The following is a 19,193-nucleotide window of genomic DNA, read 5'->3' as shown; positions in this document are numbered from 1 at the left end:
AATGGAGGAAAAGAAGCCTACAGGGTAGACGGACAGCCTACAGAATGGAGGAAAAGAAGCCTGCAGGGTAGACGGACAGCCTACAGAATGGAGGAAAATATTTGCAAACCATCCATCTAATAAAGGGCTAATATTCATAATATGTAAGGAACTTAAACAATTCCACAAGTAGAAAACAAAAAATGCATTTAAAAATGGGCAAAGGACTAAACAGACACTTGTCAAAATAAGACATACACACCACCAACAAATAGATGCAAAACTGCTCAACATCACTAATCATCAGAGAAACGAAAATAAAAACCACAGTGAGATGCCATCTCACATCTGTCAGAATGGCTATAATAAAAAGACAAGAAAAAACAGATGTTGGTGAGTGTGGAGAAAAAGGAATGCTTATACACTGTTGGTGGGAATGCAAGCTTGTTTTAAGTTTTTTTGAGAAATCTCCAAGCTTTTTTCCACAGGGGCTGAATGGTTTGGAGATTTCTCAAAAAAATTAAAACAGAACTAGCATTAAACCAAACGATTCCATTACTGGCTATATATCTAAATGAAAATAAATTTTTCTACCAAAAGACACATGCACTTGTATGTTCATTGCAGCACTATTCACAATAACAAAGACGTTGAATCAACTTAGATGCCCATCAATGGTTTACTAGATAAACAAAATGTCATACATATATATCATGGGCTACTATATGCAGCCATAAAAAAGAGTGAAATCATGTCCTTTGCAGCAACATGGATGAAGCTGGAAGCCAAAAAGTGAATTAGCACAAGAACAGAAGCCCAAATACCACAGGTTCTCACTTGTAACTGGGGGCTAAACATTGAGTACACATAGGCATAATATGGGAACAATAGGCACTGAAGACTACCTGGGGTGTGGGTAGGAGGGGAGTAAGTGTTGAAAAACTACTTTTCAGGTACTGTGCTCACTACTTGGGTGACAGAATCATTTATCTGTATACCAAACTCAGTGACACGCACTTTACCCATATAACAAATGCGCACGTGTACCCCAGGAACCTAAAATTAAAGTTGAAAAAAAAAATCAGGAAATGCAATTTCCATAGGAAAAAAGAAAAAGTACCTGAAAAGAGAGGTCCTTCTCCATCTGCTGGGATCTCTGTAGCTGACGGGTTGCTCCTAAGATTTTCTAGACATATTTTACCTCTGCTATCTCATTGAGCAGAACTCGGCGAGTTTAGTACTTGGGTAATGTGTGCCTTCTGACATATACAGTCACAAGGGAACCTCTTGAATACTTGTGAGACATCTATTACATTTCAGTTAATTTTGTTTGATATAATGAGGCCCAGCCCAAGCTCTTATCTCTAAGATGTGTATATATGAAATGATATATATATATATAGAGAGAGAGAATGTGTAGATATGAAACTAGGATAATACTATTATTATAAATGCCTAGAAATTCTAGAGAAATTTTCCTGTGAGACTCAGGATGGAATAAGATGCTATCTATCACTTCCACCATCGAAATGACTGCCTTAAGATGAAAATATTTAGAAAAATTCACAATTCCTACCCCTATTTGAAGCACTCCCTTCAACATAGTTCTCTAAGTATTTGATTGAGTTCAGATGCAGGCTTCTGGGTGTCTCAGGGAACAAGGCTATTCTAGAGATGGCCCAAAGTTAGCTAACCGTGCTCTGTATTTATTTCCTATGAATACCAATGCAGTTATGCTCCTAGGGACTAGGGACCAGCTCAGTCACATTTTTGAAGGGATTAGTTTAGTAACTCTCAAATTACAAACCACTTTAAATTTACCTCACTGGAGGCTTGCTAAAAAGAAGTTCTAAAGCCCCATTCTGGGAGATATATTGAATCAGAATCTTTGGGCAGAGACCTGAGGATATTCGGTTTAACAAGCTCCCTTAATGACCTTTATACTCAGCAAGTATTCTGAGAAACAAGCCATATCTGGCTTTCCTGAAGCGTTAAGCCTCCTTCGGCCATATTGTCAACTTTATTGAGCATTTTAATTGTGTGCTGGATTGCCTCACCAATCAGTCAATAAATATTCTTGAGCTTTTTTTATGTGCCAGGTGTATTATAGGATCTAGTGATTCAAGAGTAAACAACTGAGACAAAGGCCTCCCCGCAAGGAGTTGACAGTTTACTGCAAGTCCTTGATTCACCAGCAGTGTTAACTCTTTCTAAAATCACAATTGTGTAGGTCAGGATAATCCAAGTCCAGCGGCTCCTTAGAGTTCAGGAGTTTGACAGATGTGTCTCCTACCTCAACCTAAAGATGGCCCAGTCTTACAGCTACTCTTGTACCACCAGCAGCCCAGATCTTTGCGACTCTAACTACAAACTTATTTGGCTTTCTTGAGCTGAGTGACCCAGCTTCTCATTTTCTGAATTCCTTGAAACGTGCTCTCTGAACTTAAGGGCAAGTGTCAATCTGCCTACTTAGCACTTTCTAGCATAGTCACGGCTGAACATATTGAATCTCTGAAAGCTACTTGTTGTAGAAAGTTTTTTTTTTTTAGCTTAGAAAGCCCATATGAACTGTGTTCTTGCTTATTTCTCCCTAAAAATATATGCAGAGGTGCTAGACCCCCACATGAGAAATATGAAAAGAATCCTCAAGTATTTTATTACTCTGATAACACATGGAACAAATATGTGCTTGGAATTCCATTAATATAGGTCATAAATTTATCTGTGAGTTACATCAGGTTGTCTGGAGAATATAGTGACTACTCTGTAATAGATAAATACTCTGTGTTAGATCTGGAGGAACCAGCTTTCCGAAACAAGAGTACCTTTTATAGCTACCCTGAAAAGGCTTAATTGGCTCTGTAAGTTTCCTCCAGGGCACACTGAATCCCCCAAATGTAACGGTCCTTGTCTCTGAACCACATTCCCACTCAGTTTCTGTGGATGTCTACAGAGAACATATGAACCTGAGTTGGGACTCCAAGGGATTGTCTAAAATATCCCAGAGAACATGGGCTATGTCATGAAATGTGCTAAAGTTATGCTAGAATTGCCATTTAAAGCTTGTTAGGGCTGTCTGAACAGTGCTGACACTCCCCAGAGCTTGTGGAGGCATCAGCAGAACTTGCTGACACCCTAGAGGCAAAGAGATGTTTCAGGAGCGCAGCCTAGTAAGTTCAACTCAGGCCAGGAGAGACTGAAATACTGATGCAGAGGTTATTATTCCTTACTCACCTCCTCCATGATTCCGAATGTACCCAAGCATCCATCTGAGAATTGGCCCTTCACAAATGCCAGTAAAGGGTCTGATTTGTGAATGCTGACTTTAGACTGGACCATGATCAAATATGCTTCCTGTAAGTCATTGCTGTCTCCATTTATCTACCACTAGATCTTGAGAGCTAAGAAAATATTGCAGCAGATACACTTAATGCTTCAGTCACACTCTGGTATTAAAAGCTACAATGTGGGTGGGAGATTGAACTTCCTGGCTACAAATGTTAGCTTTGAAATAAAAACCACAACTGGGAACCTGACAGGGAAGCCCCAGGGAAAGGAGCTGTCCCCGGTGTTGGTGCTGATTGCCCACAGCTTGTTTGCCCTACCAGAAACAGGAAAAAGTGTGGGAATAGGCTGATAGTCTTTGTGAGCCCTGCCTGGAGAGACGTGAGGAAAGGAGAGAAGAAAAGAGAAGGAGAGGAGAAAAAAGGAAAGAAGAGGAATGAAAAACAGCATTGACATAAATACAAACTAGATAAAGATGTTGAGTTTGAAGGGCTGCTCTTTCTCTAGGCCCTTTGCAGGTAATCATGGAAGAATCTCAATACCTGCTTTACAATATGAGGGAAACCAGATACAATCTAATTGTAGGATTGCTTTATCATATCTCCAGTAGTCCACTGTTGGAAATATAAACTTTTGAGAGGTCAAAACTATAGTATAAGCATGTTTAATTACAAATTTAAAATATCAAGCTATTGCCCAGTTTAAGGAGAGAGTGGTTTAAGTTAGAGGTTATGCAAAAGGGTACAGTCCCTTAGAGGTCTATAAAAAGAAGCCTTTGAGCAGCATAATCTTTTCTGTTTAATCTGGAATGATGAATCATGCTTCTGTTAAGCAAAATCAGCAAAGTGTATCCAGACTGATATCCTGAGTCTATAACCATCATCAAGTGTCCATCAATAGGAAAAAAGTATAAAATACCCTGCTGACCATGAGAGAAATCTCAGTAAGTCCATGCTACTTTATGGGTGGTGCCTTGGAAATAGATGGTGCTTGTTCTTGCGTTGATTATTCTTTCTTTATGGTCTGTGGTTGTCTTTTGTGCACCATGTTATTTCCCTCACCAATTAAGAGTTTAGGGCAATGAAGAAGAGACCTGGCACCCTATCGCCTGTAGTTGAAGCATTAGCTGAATCTCTATACCCTGCTTTGAAGCTTTGCTCTATGAACACTAGACACCTGACAGAAGCTGGTCGCCTCCTACATTCTTCGTCTTTCCTGGTTCTTTGCCTGGTGTCCGATGTCTATCTTTCTATGTCATATCAGACATCAGAGCAAGTTCTGCCTGTTTGGATCCTAACGCTAGATTTTGTCTGATATCCTTGTTTTCTGTGTCTTCCAGTTTTCCATCTAGTGACTAATTTCAATCACCATCTTAGCTCTCATTTCAACAGATCTTTCAGAGCAAAGAACCATGAAAGGCAGTGTTGTGTAGCAAACCAATCGAAGAACAGAAAGAAATTGGGTATTTTGTTTATCCAATCTATCTTTCTCTGTTTAGGAAGGCAGATTCCAAAGCCAGATTGCCTGGGCTTGGATTTTATCTCTGGCTCTGATTGGGTATCTCCTTGCTCAAGTTACTCAAACTCTCTATGCCTCGGTTTCTTTATCTATAAAACAGAGATGGTGACAATGGAGCCTACCTCATAGGACTTTTCTGAGCATTCACTGAGATTCATTTCCTCTTGTGTAAACTGAACCAATGAAAGCACGACTCAGGCTTTATATGCTTGTTGCCTTTTGTCTTATCGGTTCTTTGCTGCTACAACAAAATACCACAGACTGGGTAATTCATATGAACAATTAATTTTCTCACAGTTCTGGAGGATGAGAAGTCCAGGATTGAGGGGCTGGCATTAGACAAGGGCTTTCTTGCCTTGTCACCCCATAGTAGAAGATGGAACGGCAAGAGAGGCCAAGAGGCACCAGCCCCACCCATGAGAGTGAAACCTTTATGGCCTTTTAAAAGTCCCACCTCTTAATACTGTTACAGTGGCAATTAAACTGTTCATAGTGACATTCCTCCAGAAACTCAATGTGAATGTGGCTCAGCGAAATACGTAAGAGGAGTTTATGAGAAAAATAAAGAAGAAATTTTTTGAAAGTCAGAAGGGTTTTAACTTTGTTGAATATGTTGAATGAATCACTTTGAAAATATTCTATTCTGTTCAACACCCAAATTAGCAAAATGCAAGATATTTCAAATAGAAAGTTCATTTTAAATTCAAATAAAAACAAAGAAAAATTAATTATGAGAACACTTCCTTGCAATGAAATCTAAATGCCGTGGAAAGAGCTTCCCTGAATTCATTTGAGTTTGAAATAAACTGCGTGTGTGTGTGTGTGTGTGTGTGTGTGTGTATTTGTGTTTCTATGTGCATGTTTTCTATGTCCTCTTTCCCAACAAAGTGATACAAGAACACAGTTTGAAAATTATAATGTTATGGTTCTTTTAACCCAAAGAAATTCCAGGCTTGCTAAGCTATTTTTTTGTATTGCCTTTTTTGGATCTTTCATGTTGGAATTTATGTGCTTTAGAAGTGTTAAAGGAAAAGGAAACCCTCAACTACTCAAAGATTTGAATGTCACTGTTATCTAAAACTGTAGTTAAGAGAAAGATTAATAAAACAGTAAAAGGAATTAATTAAAACCTTCCATAAAAATGAAGCAAGCATCTAAAAATAAAAACCACCATAAAGAATAAATAATAGAACTATTCAGATTAAATGAGTAAGTCTTTCCAATATTACACTCTCAAGCACACTGAAGGAAAATGTAATTCTGTAATTATTACTATTATTATTTTTAGGCATTTACTTTAACTTAAATTATTAATCTTTCCTATACAGAATGCTTTACTGTATAATTAAATGTCATAATATTCATGGATCCTATTTCATGAATCCTACAGCGTCAGCATGATTGCCAACTCACGGTGTGACTATATTTTTTCATTTTGAGCTATTTAGATGAAAGAACTACTACTTTTAGGTGACAGATATTTTCCTCCTTTATTCAGAAAAATGTTTTATTACTTTTTAATATTTTCATATCCATAAAGAGCAAGATTTATCTATTCCATCTTGGTTTCTCTTTCAATTTTTTAATTCAAAGTTTAGCCCCCACTTACAAGTGACAGTATGTGGTGTTTGGTTTCTGCTCTTGGGTTAGTTTGCTGAGGACAATGGCCTCCAACTGCATCCATATTGCTGCAAAGAACATGATTTCCTTCTTTTTTATGGCTGCATAGTATATCATGGTGTTTATGTACCATATTTTGTTTATCCAATCCATTGTTGATGGGCACTTTGATTCTGTGTCTTTGCTAGTGAATAGTGCTGCAGTGAACATGCACATATATGTGTCTTTTTGACAGCATGGATTATTTTCCTTTGAGTATATACCCAGTAGTGGGATTGCTTGGTTGAATGCTAGTTCTGTTTTAAGTTCTTTGAGAAATCTCCAAACTGCTTTCCACAGGGACTGAACTACTTTACATTCTCACTAACAATTTGTAAGCATGCCCTTTTCTCCACAGCCTCAACAGCATTTGTTGTTTGAAGTTTTAATAATCACCACTCTGACTGGTGTGAGATGGTATCCCATTGTGGTTTTGATTGGCATTTCTCTGATGATTAGTGATGTTGGGCAACTTTTCATGTTTGTTGGCCAAATATATATCTTATCTTAAGAAATATTTATTCATGTCTTTTGCCCATTTATTTTTAGACTTGCTTTGACTCTTTTTTCATTCCCAATTAATTTTAGAATAGTTTTTTCTAATTTTGTGAAAAATGACATTGGTATTTTTATAGGGATATTGTTGAATCTGCTAATTTTATTGAGCAATATGACCATTTTAATGATACTGACTTCCAATCCATGAGCATGGAATATTTTTCCATTTATTTGTGTTATTTCTGATTTCTTTCAGTAGTGTTTTGTAGTTCTCATTGTAGAGATCTTTCACTCCCTTGGTTAGATAAATTCCTAGGTTTTTAACCAACCAACCTTCCTTCCTTCCTTCCTCCCTCCCTTTCTTAACAGAGTCTCACTCTTGTTGCCCAGGCTGGAGTGCAATGGGACAAACTCGGCTCACTGCAACCTCTGCTTCCCAGGTTCAAGTGATTCTTCTGCCTCAGCTTCCTGAATAGCTGGGATTTCAGGTGCCCACCACCATGCATGGCTAATTTTTGTATTTTTAGTAGAGATGGGGTTTCACCATGTTGGTCAGGCTGGTCTTGAACTCCTGACCTCAGGTGATCTGCCCGCCTTGGCCTCCCAAAGTGCTGGGACCGTGCTCAGTTGTTATTTAATTTTCTTTGTGGCTATTGTAAATGGTATTGTGTTCTTGATTTGGTTCTCAGCTAGAATATTATTGATGTATAAACATGCTACTGATTTTTGTACATTGATTTTATATCCTAAAACTTTGTGTCTTTTATCAGTTCCAGGAACCTTTTGGCAATGTCTTTAGGGGTTTCTATGTATTGAGTCATAACATTGGCAAAAAGAGATAGTTTGACTTCTTTTTCCATTTGGATGCCTGATTGTTTTGGCTAGGATTTCCTTTGTTGTTGTTGTTGTTTTGTTTTGTTGTTGTTTTTTTGAGATGGAGTACTTACTCTGTCGCCCAGGCTGGAGTGTAGTGGCACAATCTCGGCTCACTGCAACCTCTGCCTCCCCGGGTTCAATCAATTCTCCTGCCTCAGCCTCCCAAGTAGCTGGGATTGCAAGCATGTACTACCATGCCCGGATAATTTTTGTATTTTTTAGTAGAAATAGGGTTTTGCCATGTTGGCCAGGCTGGTGTCGAACTCCTGACCTCAGGTGGTCTGCCCCTCTTTGCCTCTCAAAGTGCTGGGATTACAAGTGTGAGCCACTGTGCCCTGCCATGGCTAGGACTTCTATGATTATGTTGAATAGAAGTGGTGAGAGTGGACATCCTTGTCTTGGGAGGATTCCAGCTTCTGCCCATTCAGCATGATGTTGGCTGTGGGTTTGTTATAAATGGCTCATATTATTTTGAGGTATGTTCCTTTGATGCCTACTCTGTTGATGGTTTTTATCATGAGGGATATTGGATTTTATTGAAGGCTTTTTCTGCACCTACTCTGAAGATCATATGATTTTTGGTTTTGATCCTTTCATGTGGTGAATCACATTCATTGATTTGCATATGTTACATCGACCTTGCATCCCAGAAATAATGCCTTCTTCATTAAGAATTAACTTTTTGATGTGCTGCTGAATTTTGTTTGCTAGCATTTTGTTAAGGATGTTTATGCCCATGTTCATCAAGAATATTGGCCTGAAGTTTTCTTTTTTCATTGTGTCTCTTCCAGATTTTGATACCAGGCTGATGCTGGCTTCATGGAATGAGTTAGGGACAAGCTCCTTCTCAGTTTTCAGTAGGATTGGTATTAGTTGTTATTTTTCTATCTGGTAGAATTCGGCTGTGAAACCATCACACAGAAGGTACATAGAGTACCTTGCCAGAAATCAATCTAATCTCCTACACATTGTCTCACTTTCTCCCTTTTCTTCAAATCTCAGATATTCTTTCCTTTCCACTGTTCTCAGTTGATGACCTTTCTTGTTATCCAATGAGTCTTCGAATGTTCATGAGAAATGCATATTAAAAAAACTATGCATAGATTTCAAAATTTTGTACCAAAATAAACTTGTAATGGAATCTAGTATAAGTCACCAAGAAGGATAACAAATGTGTTTAAAAAGACACCTGTTAATGTAACATGAATCCTGCTAAAATTGAAGCAAGAACAACAAATTTATGATGAAGGTTAAAAGAATGATAAAATTATTGATGCTTTATGAAAAGTTTATGGGGACAAAACCCCAAAGAAATCTGCAGTTTAAAAATGGATGTCTCATTTTAAGAAAGTCTGAGACAATATTGAAGATGAAGCTTATGGTGGCAAACCAACCACATCAATTTGTGAGGAAAAAATTAACCTCATTTGCACCCAAGTTGAAGGGAATTGATGATTAACAGCAGAAACAACTAACAACACCATAGACGTCTCAACTGGCCCAGCTTACACAATTCTGATGGAAAAATTAAAGTTGAGCAAACTTTGTACTCAACTAGTGTCAAAATCATTGCACCCAGATCAGCCGCAGACAAGAGCAAAGCTTTCGATTTTGATGGATATTGTAAGCCAGTGAGATTAAGATCCTGAAGTTCTTTGAAGAATTGTTAACAGGGGATTGAAAACGGCTTCACTAATATGATCCTGAATACAAAGTACAATCAAAGCAATGGCTACTAAGCAGTGGAATTGGTCCAGTCAAAGCAAAAACGGACCAGTCAGGAACCAAGGTCATGGAAACAATTCTTTTGGGATGCTTAAGATATTTTGCTTGTTGACTTTCTGGAATGTCAAGGAATTATAACATTATTAGAGAGTGTTTTGGGAATCTTGGTCAAAGCTTTAGAAGAAAAACGCCTGGGAAAGCTTCACCAGAGAGCCCTTCTCCTTTATGAGAGTGCTCCTGCTCATTCCTCTCATCAAACAAAACAGTTTTGGAGTTTCAATAGGACATCATTACTGTCCTAATTTGCCTCCTTCTAACTTCGTTTTGTTTCCTAGTCTTAAAAAATCTGTAAAGGACACCCATTTTTTTTTTTTTTTTTTTGGTAAATAGTATAAAAAAGTGTCCAGTGCCGTGGTTAAATTCCCAAGACTCTCAGTTCTTTAGCGATAGACCAATGGCCGATTTCATTGCTTACAAAAGCATCTTGAACTTGATGGGGCTTATGGTAAGAAATACTTCCTGTTTTTTGTCTTTCAATTCCATGTCCATGGGCTTTTTGAATTTCCCTATCACTGGAGAAAAAGAAGCAAGTAGAAAAGGACTGTCTCTCCTTTCTACCACCAAATTATATCTGTACCAGTATATTGCATCTTTAGTCCCTTTCAGATGTACTGTGTCTACTCTTTTCTACAGTTAAATCCTCCACTTGGGCACTGAATGTTGTTTTCTGTTGTCTAACCAAGGTTTTTCTCTTGCCCATTTCTTTCCAACATGAATTCCTTCAGTTCTACTGGATCTTCCTATCGGCATATAAACATGCTGTAATGGCTTTCACTCTAAAAAAAAAAAAAGCCCATGAAACCCTCCTTTGATCTCCTTGTTATTTTCCAGCTGTTTCTCAGTTTCTTTATTCCCTTTATATGAGGCAAAATGCCTGCAAAGATTGCCTAGTATTGTTGTCTCCCTTTTTTTTTTCATTTCCTCTTGAACTCATTTAGTGAGGGTTGTACTCATCATGCCATGAAAACTGCGTATCAGTGCTCTGTGTGTTCCCAGATTCTGTGGTCCATTCTCAATCTTCATCTGAACTTTTTGGGAGCAACTAAAAGTGTTCGTCACTCCTTTTCAGAATGCACTTTCACCACTTGGCTTCTAGGACACCACAATTTTTGGTGTTCCTTTTTTTCAGGCTTCTTCATCTGTATTATTTTGTGTTAATCCAAATCCTTTGTTGATCCTTTCATTACTGACCTGTAAATATTGGAATGACAAGGGTTTCTTGGACGTTACCAATTTCCCATCAAAATTTATTCTTTGGGTCATCTTATCGTGTTCAATAATTTTAAACACTATTCACTAATGTCTCCAATCTTAATCTCTCCTCTGATCTTCAGACATTTTAATTCAACTTCTTACTCAATATTTGTCATTTAAAGACCAGTATATAGCTCCAATGTAACACGATCAAGACAGAACTCTTAATTTCTCCCACTGACCTGAGAAGTCAATGCTATTCACCTGGTGAGCTTAGACCACAAACCTAGGAGTCAACCTTAAGTTCGTTCTTTCTTTCTTTCTTTCTTTTTTTTGAGACGGAGTTTTGCTCGTTACCCAGGCTGGAGTGCAATGGCATGATCTCAGCTCACTGCAACCTCTGCCTCCTGGGTTCAGGCAATTCTCCTGCCTCAGCCTCCCGAGTAGCTGGGATTACAGGCACGCGCCACCATGCCCAGCTATTTTTTTGTATTTTTAGTAGAGACGGGATTTCACCATGTTGACCAGGATGGTCTCGATCTCTTGACCTCATGATCCACCCGCCTCGGCCTCCCAAAGAAGTTCTTTCTTATAAAATATTAACATTTAATCTTGAACCTGTTTTTGTCACTTCTACTTTCAAAACATACTTCCATCCAGAAATTTCTTATTGTTTTTACTGCCATTATCCTCATCCAAGCCACTATCAATTTATCCTTAGCTCTACCTCTCAGGTGTCCATTTATTCAGCAAAGACTTACAAGGTGCCTACAGTATGCCAGGCACTATTCTTGGTGCTAATTTTACAACAGCGAGTAAGTTAGATAAAAGCCCCTCTCTCAAGGATCCTAAGTTCTGCTTTCAGGGAGATGCTTCCTCATTGGCCTCTTGGATCTCCTATTATTCTTTCCCCCATTCTCCTCATAAGAGCCAGAATAATCTTTTAAAAAGCTGAATAAGGTCATTGTTTCCCTGCTGAAAGCCCTCTAGTGGCCTCTCTGCCCTCCTCCTCACTCCTCCCACCTTCATTTATCCCAAAACAGCCACACAAAAACACACTAAGCTCATCCCAGCTTCCTGGACTTGGTACGTATTGTTCTCTCAGTGAGAAAATTCTTCTCACATTGTTTGTGTGGCTTGCAACCTTACTTCATTCAGACTCTGCTTAAATATCACTTGGAGACAGTTCCTTTGATCAACCCCCACCTCTCTCTCTTTTTTAAGACACAGAATCTTGTTCTATCACCCACGCTGGAGTGCACTGGAGCTATCATAGTTCATTGCAGCCTCAAATTCCAAGTTCAAGTGATGCTCCCAGCTCAGCTTCCTGAGTAGCTGAGACTACACGTGCCTGACACTCCACCTGCCTAAGTTTTTATTTGTAGAGATGGGGTATTGCTATGTTGCTCAGGCAGGTGTCAAACTTCTGGCCTCAAGCAATTCTACCGCTTCGGTCTCCCAAAGTGCTTGGATTGCAGGCGTGAGCCACCATGCCCAGCCTGATTAATCCCTTTTATATAGCATCCCCTCATCATTCTCTATCCCTTGACCTTCATTTATTCTCTTTGTCGCATTTACCCCCTGACAGAATATTATCTATTTGTTGATCTAAATTTTGTTCATCTTGAGGTAAGAACTTTTGTCTGTCCTGTTCCTTGATCTTTTTCCAGAACTCAGACTATAGCTTGCCATATGGTGGACGATGAATTGATGAATGAAAAAAATCATTAATGTTATAATGGGGAAAAGCTTACCAAACTTGGAATCAAGACGACTGGGTTCTAATCCTGGTTCCACCACTGACTATGAATCATTTGGCAAGTCATTTTGACTTTCTTGGATGTCAGTTTCGGTACAATGAGAAGTTTGGACTGTGAACTTTAAGACCACAATTCTACCATTCTCAAATTCTCTGTGTGTGGTGTTTTCACATTAGAGACCATCTCTATGACTCAACTCTAGGCCCAAACAGGACTTATGGCATTTTTTTTTCTAGAGCTCCTGGGAAATAGGCACAGGACTTTTCTTTTCTCTATATCCTGTCAAGGTTGAAATCCCCTCCAGGAGAGAAGTCACAATATTTGCACCTGCACAAACATTTCGGTGGAGAATCTCCCTAAGTTGCCTACTGGAAGGATGAAGCCAGAGTTGTGAATTCCACATGGAAAGAGATTCAATTGTGCTTTGATCAGAAAGTTTATTACATTTGCTTCAGATTGCAAGGCATATTTGCTCAGGCCTGCAATCACTTACTCTGTGTTAGGCAGAAAACTTAGTGGGAAAAAATAGCATGTGTGTACAACTCCATCTGTGTGAGTGCCTGCCAGAAACATCTATGAATCACTTGTCTCCTGATAGACAACTTGCCTTCTTAGTTTGCAACCATATTTCCCACAGATGTTGCCTTTCAATTAGCCATTGTCTCATTTAGTTTTGAATGTTTTCTGTGATTTGAGACTGTAATGTGGGCAAATCTTACCTACCGTAAAAGCTGGCAATACTTGCCCGATATTGAAGGGAGGAGACATTTAGAGCAAGCCAGGAAGCTGGAACACCAGATCAGGAATAGACACTTCTCCACAAGTTTAGAGTTTGGTATTTCTCAAGTCCTGGCCTGGGGGATGTTTACTCTCAGGTCATACAAAGTCCCAGCTTGGGTTCTGGAAAAATTGAACTGAAAACTTTGCCTGAAAGGAGTTTCTTGCTAATTCCTAGGTACATCTTGCTTTTATTAGAACATGGCTATTGTTACGAGTTGTATTCAGAGCAATGAAGCTGTCACTCACTGTGTCAAATTCATATGTATGCTGGCCTTTACTGCCTGGCAACCTGCATTCTGTTATACATCAAATGCATGCATAGCCATATTATCTGGATCTCAGATGTTAGTGAGAATTGTTGTAAGCTAAGTAGTTTTTTTTTAGGGGGGAATATTTAGGACTTAGCACACTGTACTTAATAGACATATATTTATTGTCTTCACTTTTAAGTTACTATGCTGCTCTGACATTCAACCTCCTTTGATTCTTTGTAAACTTCAATTAGATTTTTCCTTCTCTTTTCCTTTAGAGATAAAATTAAATAAAAAACTTCTAAAGCAAACTGTATTCCTTTATAAATACTATGTCTAAATGTGCCAATAGTGTGTCCAATTTTAGATACATGAGCTTAAATTTAAATGCAAATTTTAATTTCCTTTATAAAGGAGATGATGAAAATCTATTGTGAAAAGGTTATGAGAAAAAAGCTTATCTTGTAATTGCAGCCAAGATTCAAGCCATTATTTAAGACGTGAAGCATTTGGCAACAAAAAGATTGTTGTCATTAAAAAGGAAGCCCGACGCATTATTCTTGGGCTGAGAAAAAATAATTTAGCTGTCATTGTTATTTAAGGAGTAACACAGGAAGATGGAGACATTAAAATGAGCAGCTTTACCTCAAAAAGTATAATATATTTTTTCCCCTTCTAAGATGCAGAGGTAGTTAATAAATATTTGACTATTGATTTAAACATATTAGAGAGAGATTCACTTGTTAGTATATATCATCCAGCTAGATTCATATTTTCTTAATGAATACGACTGAGAGGAAGCCAGTAGAACTTTACCACATTGGTTGTCAAGAGATAAGTTATTCTTTTCTCATTATACCATCAGCAGACTGAGGTCTGCAACTTAATACTTACTTATGCAAGAAGATTACTAAATTGGTAGCAATTCTTATAAAATATTCACTTTTAAAAAGAAGGTCAGAATGAGGCCACTAAAAGCATCTTGGCTTGGTTTACTTAAGCCTGGGCAAAGAGAAAAAAGGGCACTGGAGATTCGCATAGGTAAGTATTCAGAAGGCACTGTTGTTTTTAAGGGCTATAGAAATGTTCAATGTGCTTATCTGCAACTCCTCCCAAATAGTTCCTCCAAATGCCCCATCCCTCAGGGGTTATTGTGAATCACTGTTCAAAACAGTTTGGCTGTCTCTTTTTTCACTTGCTTCCAATGTGGTGTTTTCTCTCTTCTTGGTATGAGAGGAAAATCAATGGACATATCCCAAAGATGTTTTCGCATGGATTTCTTGATCTAACATACTGCCTTATAAATATACCTTTTCTCTGTCTATCCTAATTGCCTTAACCTTGCATTGCACTTCTTTTTCCATTTCTGGGGGTGAGGAGAGAGATGGTACATTAAACTTAGGCCATTAAGGAGAATTAATGAAGGGCTATTTTCGAGGGTGTGAGCAGAGTTAGTGGAAACCACCCAGGGATGGTGGAGTACATTAATCTCATGGGTCTCTCATTCTCTTATCTCCTACTGGTGTTTCCCTTTGACCACACCCAGTTGAAAGCTCAGGGAGCTCCTTGATGCAGGTCAACCTTTGGAGCACAGAGCAGGGTGGAAACGACTGATGTATGTATACAGATGGACAAACAGAGATTATTCAGTGCATGGATTTCTTCTGGAAAGTGATCAATTTCTTCCTTTCCCAGCACTCAGTGGGCTGCTTTCTTAGTCTGTCAGTTCGTGTCCTTAGCAATCCAAAACAAATGCTTGCATAATTTTTAAAGTGAATTGGGAACTGACATTCAAAGGGAAGGGAAAATAATCAAGGATTCTGCTGTATTTTTGCTTCTCATCATAGTCTTAACCAACTTCAGCAGAACATAGGAAAAGTGAATCTGCTCAACTAGATAGTCTTCCCTTGTGATCCCAAGTGCAGTATAAGTGAATACGGAATGATATGTCATGAATTATTCTGGCCACATGCGGGTAATTGAGAGCTCATCATAGTAAAAAATTTATTTTTCGTTACTATGATTCTGTTTAACTTAGAGTATTCCTCCATTTTCTCTATTTTTATTCCTTCTCCAATCATTTTTTTCAATCTGTACTTTCTTGTCTCACATGGTTTTAAATGGATACCCTACTTTTTTTTTTCCTGATGCTGATGAAACCACTGTTGTAATTAGCTAAGATACCATCAGTACGTTGCCTTCACTCTCCTTCCAGAATAGGTAGTTATAAACTAGCTTCTTCAGAGTGAGAATTCTTGACCAATGAAGGAAAATGTGTTAAAGATAGTATATATTATTAACCTCTTCTTTTGCAAAAGCTCTACCCTGTAGTAGGTTATGGAAACCTCCTTCATCTCATGGGGGATGTAACTTTTACTTAAGTTTGTAAATGTCTCCTAGTCCCCATGCCATCTCTCCATCTGACTAATTAATAGCATTCCTTCAGGTTTCATCTAAATGCCATCTTGTTTTGTTTTTCAGGGAAGCCTCCTGTAAGTCCCAAGACAAGAAAAAATATTCTGTTGTCAAGCTACACTATAATTAATCTCTTATATCTGTCTTGGTCTCATTGTAAGCTTCAGAGAAGCAGAAACAATAAGTGTCCTGTTTACTTCCACATCCCCTGACACCAGTCATGTAGTACATACTCATTAAAGACTTGCTGAGTGGAAACTGAATCTGACCTAGTTAAAGACCAACCAAGCTGCAACCACGCTGGTTTGGAAGCTCAAGAGCTTTATCAGTCATGGTAGGCTACGCCACATTATCAGGCTTTTTAACAAGGACATTTTTTCTTAAAACAAAAAGGCATTGTTTGGCCAGTAGCAGAATTAAAAATAGAATTTCACATTTAGCTGCAAATATAGTGGAATTGCAATTTTATTGCAATTTACAAAACTCCAAAATATTTGGCAAATATTTTTGCCTATTGCATTTTTGTATTTATTTTGGGAAGAGGCTGAAAATTTAACTTTCTTCTCATGGTCCCTTTCTTGTCTTATTTCTGTCTAAAAGAAACTGATATGAAAAGAACTGGAAACTTTAGGATTCTCTTTATTCTTTTTAAACTCGGTTATTAAAACAATGTGGAGAGAACATTGAAATTGGTCTCATAAGCTCCAGATTCCAGTCCCCAATCAATCATGTTTTCTCATCTATAAAACAGTCACTAATAATGCCAATTGCATAGAATTGCTGTGAAGATTAAATGAGATGTTCCATATAAGACATTTAGTGCAGGGCCTAGCAAACAGTAAGTGCTCATTAAATGATGATGATGATAATGGTGATGGATGCTAAATTACTTAACATATTTGAATACTTCCTGTTTAATCTACATCACAGGATTGGGAAGTCATGTAAAAATGAGAAAAAAATATGTGAAAGCACTTGGAGAACTACCTAATTCTAATGTACAGCATTAATGACAGTAACAATGGGAGTGGTAAGTAATGCTAAGCATAAATGTTGCATGTGGACTTAACTCCTAATTCATGCAAGGAGCACCCAGTTCTGTTGTGAGCGCACTGTGTTCTCTTTCTCTTTCTGTTTCCTTGTTTGGGAAATCAAGAGTTATGATTGGGAATGTAGTTTAAGTGAGCCAGTAAAACACTCATCAAATGGTTTATTTTCCTAACATTAGTGTATCAATTTCAAAACCTGAAAAGTTCATTTCATATTTCACAGGCTCTTTTATGTATCGTGTCATAAATGCCAAAAGTTGTTGGCTTAACTTTACATTTGTGAAAAGTAACCCTTAGTTGGCAAACAAATACTCCTGAACTGAAGGCGATAAGCTTCCTATAAACTTGCAAGTCACTGCTTTTTGTTTTGTTTCATTTTCAAAAAACAAAAGACTTTTGGGTGCTTTAATTCTTATCACAAACAGCACAATTTTCCAGATTCCCAGCTATGTTGGGGTCCCTAACAGAAGTTCATTGCATTTTCTGCCAGCATTCTTCTTTAGAGGTGCTTTTGCAATGAAGCTTTGTGTAGGGGCCATGCTAACCTTCTCTGTATCATTCCAGATTTTTAGTATATGTGCTGCTGAAGCGAACACTGCAATGAATCTTTAAGCTTGCTGAGGTTCAAATCACAGCTAATTCTTCCTGTTCAATGCCACCGAAGAAAGAGATATTTCAGATAATTTAAACATGTGGGAAACTTCTGTGGGTACTCTTAGAACTTCAGCCTTCTATGCCATCATATTTGACTTAATAAAATTCTCTTTCTTTCCTCTATGGTTAGCAATATTAAGGAAAAATGAAAACTTGATAAGAAACAGAAGGAAAAGAGGTAAAAATAGAGTATAGAGTACTTACAATGGATAACTAGCCTTTGAAGCATTTTTATCTCACGTTATTCAGCAGATGCCTTCTGAAACGTTTTCTGTTCATCGAAGTCATAAAATGTTAGCCCTAGCAGGTGCCTTGAAGACCTTGATGCTTTAACTTCCTTTGTTCAGCAACTGGTGGGTATCCCTTATATACGAGTGTTACGCTCACTGTGCTTCTCTGCATCTCTCTCGTTAGGTCTTGGTTATCACATAAACACTTGCCAGCAATCAGTATAATCAGTGTTGGCAAAACACAAATGTTAATGCCTTTTAATCAGCTAGGCTTTTAGAAAACTTGGGCTGAAAGCCTGGAATAATCCTACTTAGCTCTACAGATGAATGGTGCAGCAAATTTTAAGAATTTTCATTCTAATTAATGCTGGTGATGGAAATGGCAGTTGTGTTCACAGTGACAGAAGAAGCTACATAGTCATGTGTTGTGTGGGCATGCGGGTGGGTGTGTCCTGACCTCACCACATGTTTCCCATTCCCAACCTTCTTACATTTCCTTCTAGCTTCTGTATTATTTAGCAATAAGCCTGGGGCAAGACACCGCCTCTGCTACCAAATGTTAGTGGAGCAAATAAACCCTTAATATTTCTTTGGCACATGAAGAAGTGGGACATCGATGCAGTCTGTCCTTCCCAGATATCCTCGTGTAGACCGAGTTGACCAATTTCCTTTCAGAACTCAGGCCCTTTTGGCCATGGGCCTATCTCTGTTCCTTTTATTTCCTTTCTCTGCTTCCTGATAAGAAGTGTAAGATGTGATGCCCTGAGTCAGAGGGTGAGGATATTTCTACTGCTAGCACATGCGGGGCAAAATCTGCTAGCACATCTGTGGGTTCCACATCCATGGATTCAACCAAATGCAGATTGAAAATATTTGGAAAAATAATTGCATCTGTACCGCATATGTACAGACTGCTTTTCTTGTCATTATTCCCTGAGTAGTACAGTGTAATAGCCACTTACATACCATTTATGTTGTACTAGGTATTATCACTAATCTAGAGATGATTTAAAGTATATAATATAATATACATAGGTTATATGCAAATACCGTGTCGTTTTATGTCAGGGACTTGAGCATCCTCGAATTTTGGTATCTGTGGGAGGTACTTAAACCAGTTGGGGAACTGATTCCAGGAGAGGACTGAAAACTTGGAACCTAGCAGTTGACACCTTAGAATCTGGGGATTTAATAATTTAAAAAATCCATTAGTCACTTAAACTTGTGACTTTGGAAGAAATTTTTGATGAGTAATCAAGG

At 38.2% G+C, this 19,193-nt stretch overlaps 1 protein-coding gene and 1 pseudogene across 1 annotated transcript in view; both read right to left on the bottom strand.

The window, feature by feature from the left end:
• The window catches only part of COL8A1 (collagen type VIII alpha 1 chain), a 239,243-nt gene extending 221,313 nt beyond the window's left edge, over positions 1 to 17,930 (bottom strand). Inside the window, exon 1 of the mRNA XM_064374543.1 lies at positions 17,908 to 17,930. The gene's annotated coding sequence lies outside the window, so the exon portion shown is untranslated. The remainder of the gene's footprint in view (positions 1 to 17,907) is intronic.
• Positions 17,574 to 17,645, bottom strand: LOC135274384 (U6 spliceosomal RNA; annotated as a pseudogene).
• Positions 17,931 to 19,193: the final 1,263 nt, after the last annotated feature.

This window comes from Aotus nancymaae, unplaced genomic scaffold (genome assembly GCF_030222135.1).
Source record: "Aotus nancymaae isolate 86718 unplaced genomic scaffold, 86718_ANA_hifiasm-v0.15.2.pri h1tg000011l, whole genome shotgun sequence".
NCBI classification, from domain to species: domain Eukaryota; kingdom Metazoa; phylum Chordata; class Mammalia; order Primates; family Aotidae; genus Aotus; species Aotus nancymaae.
Note: the sequence above shows the minus strand (reverse complement) of the source record. Positions and strands in the feature narration are given on the sequence as shown.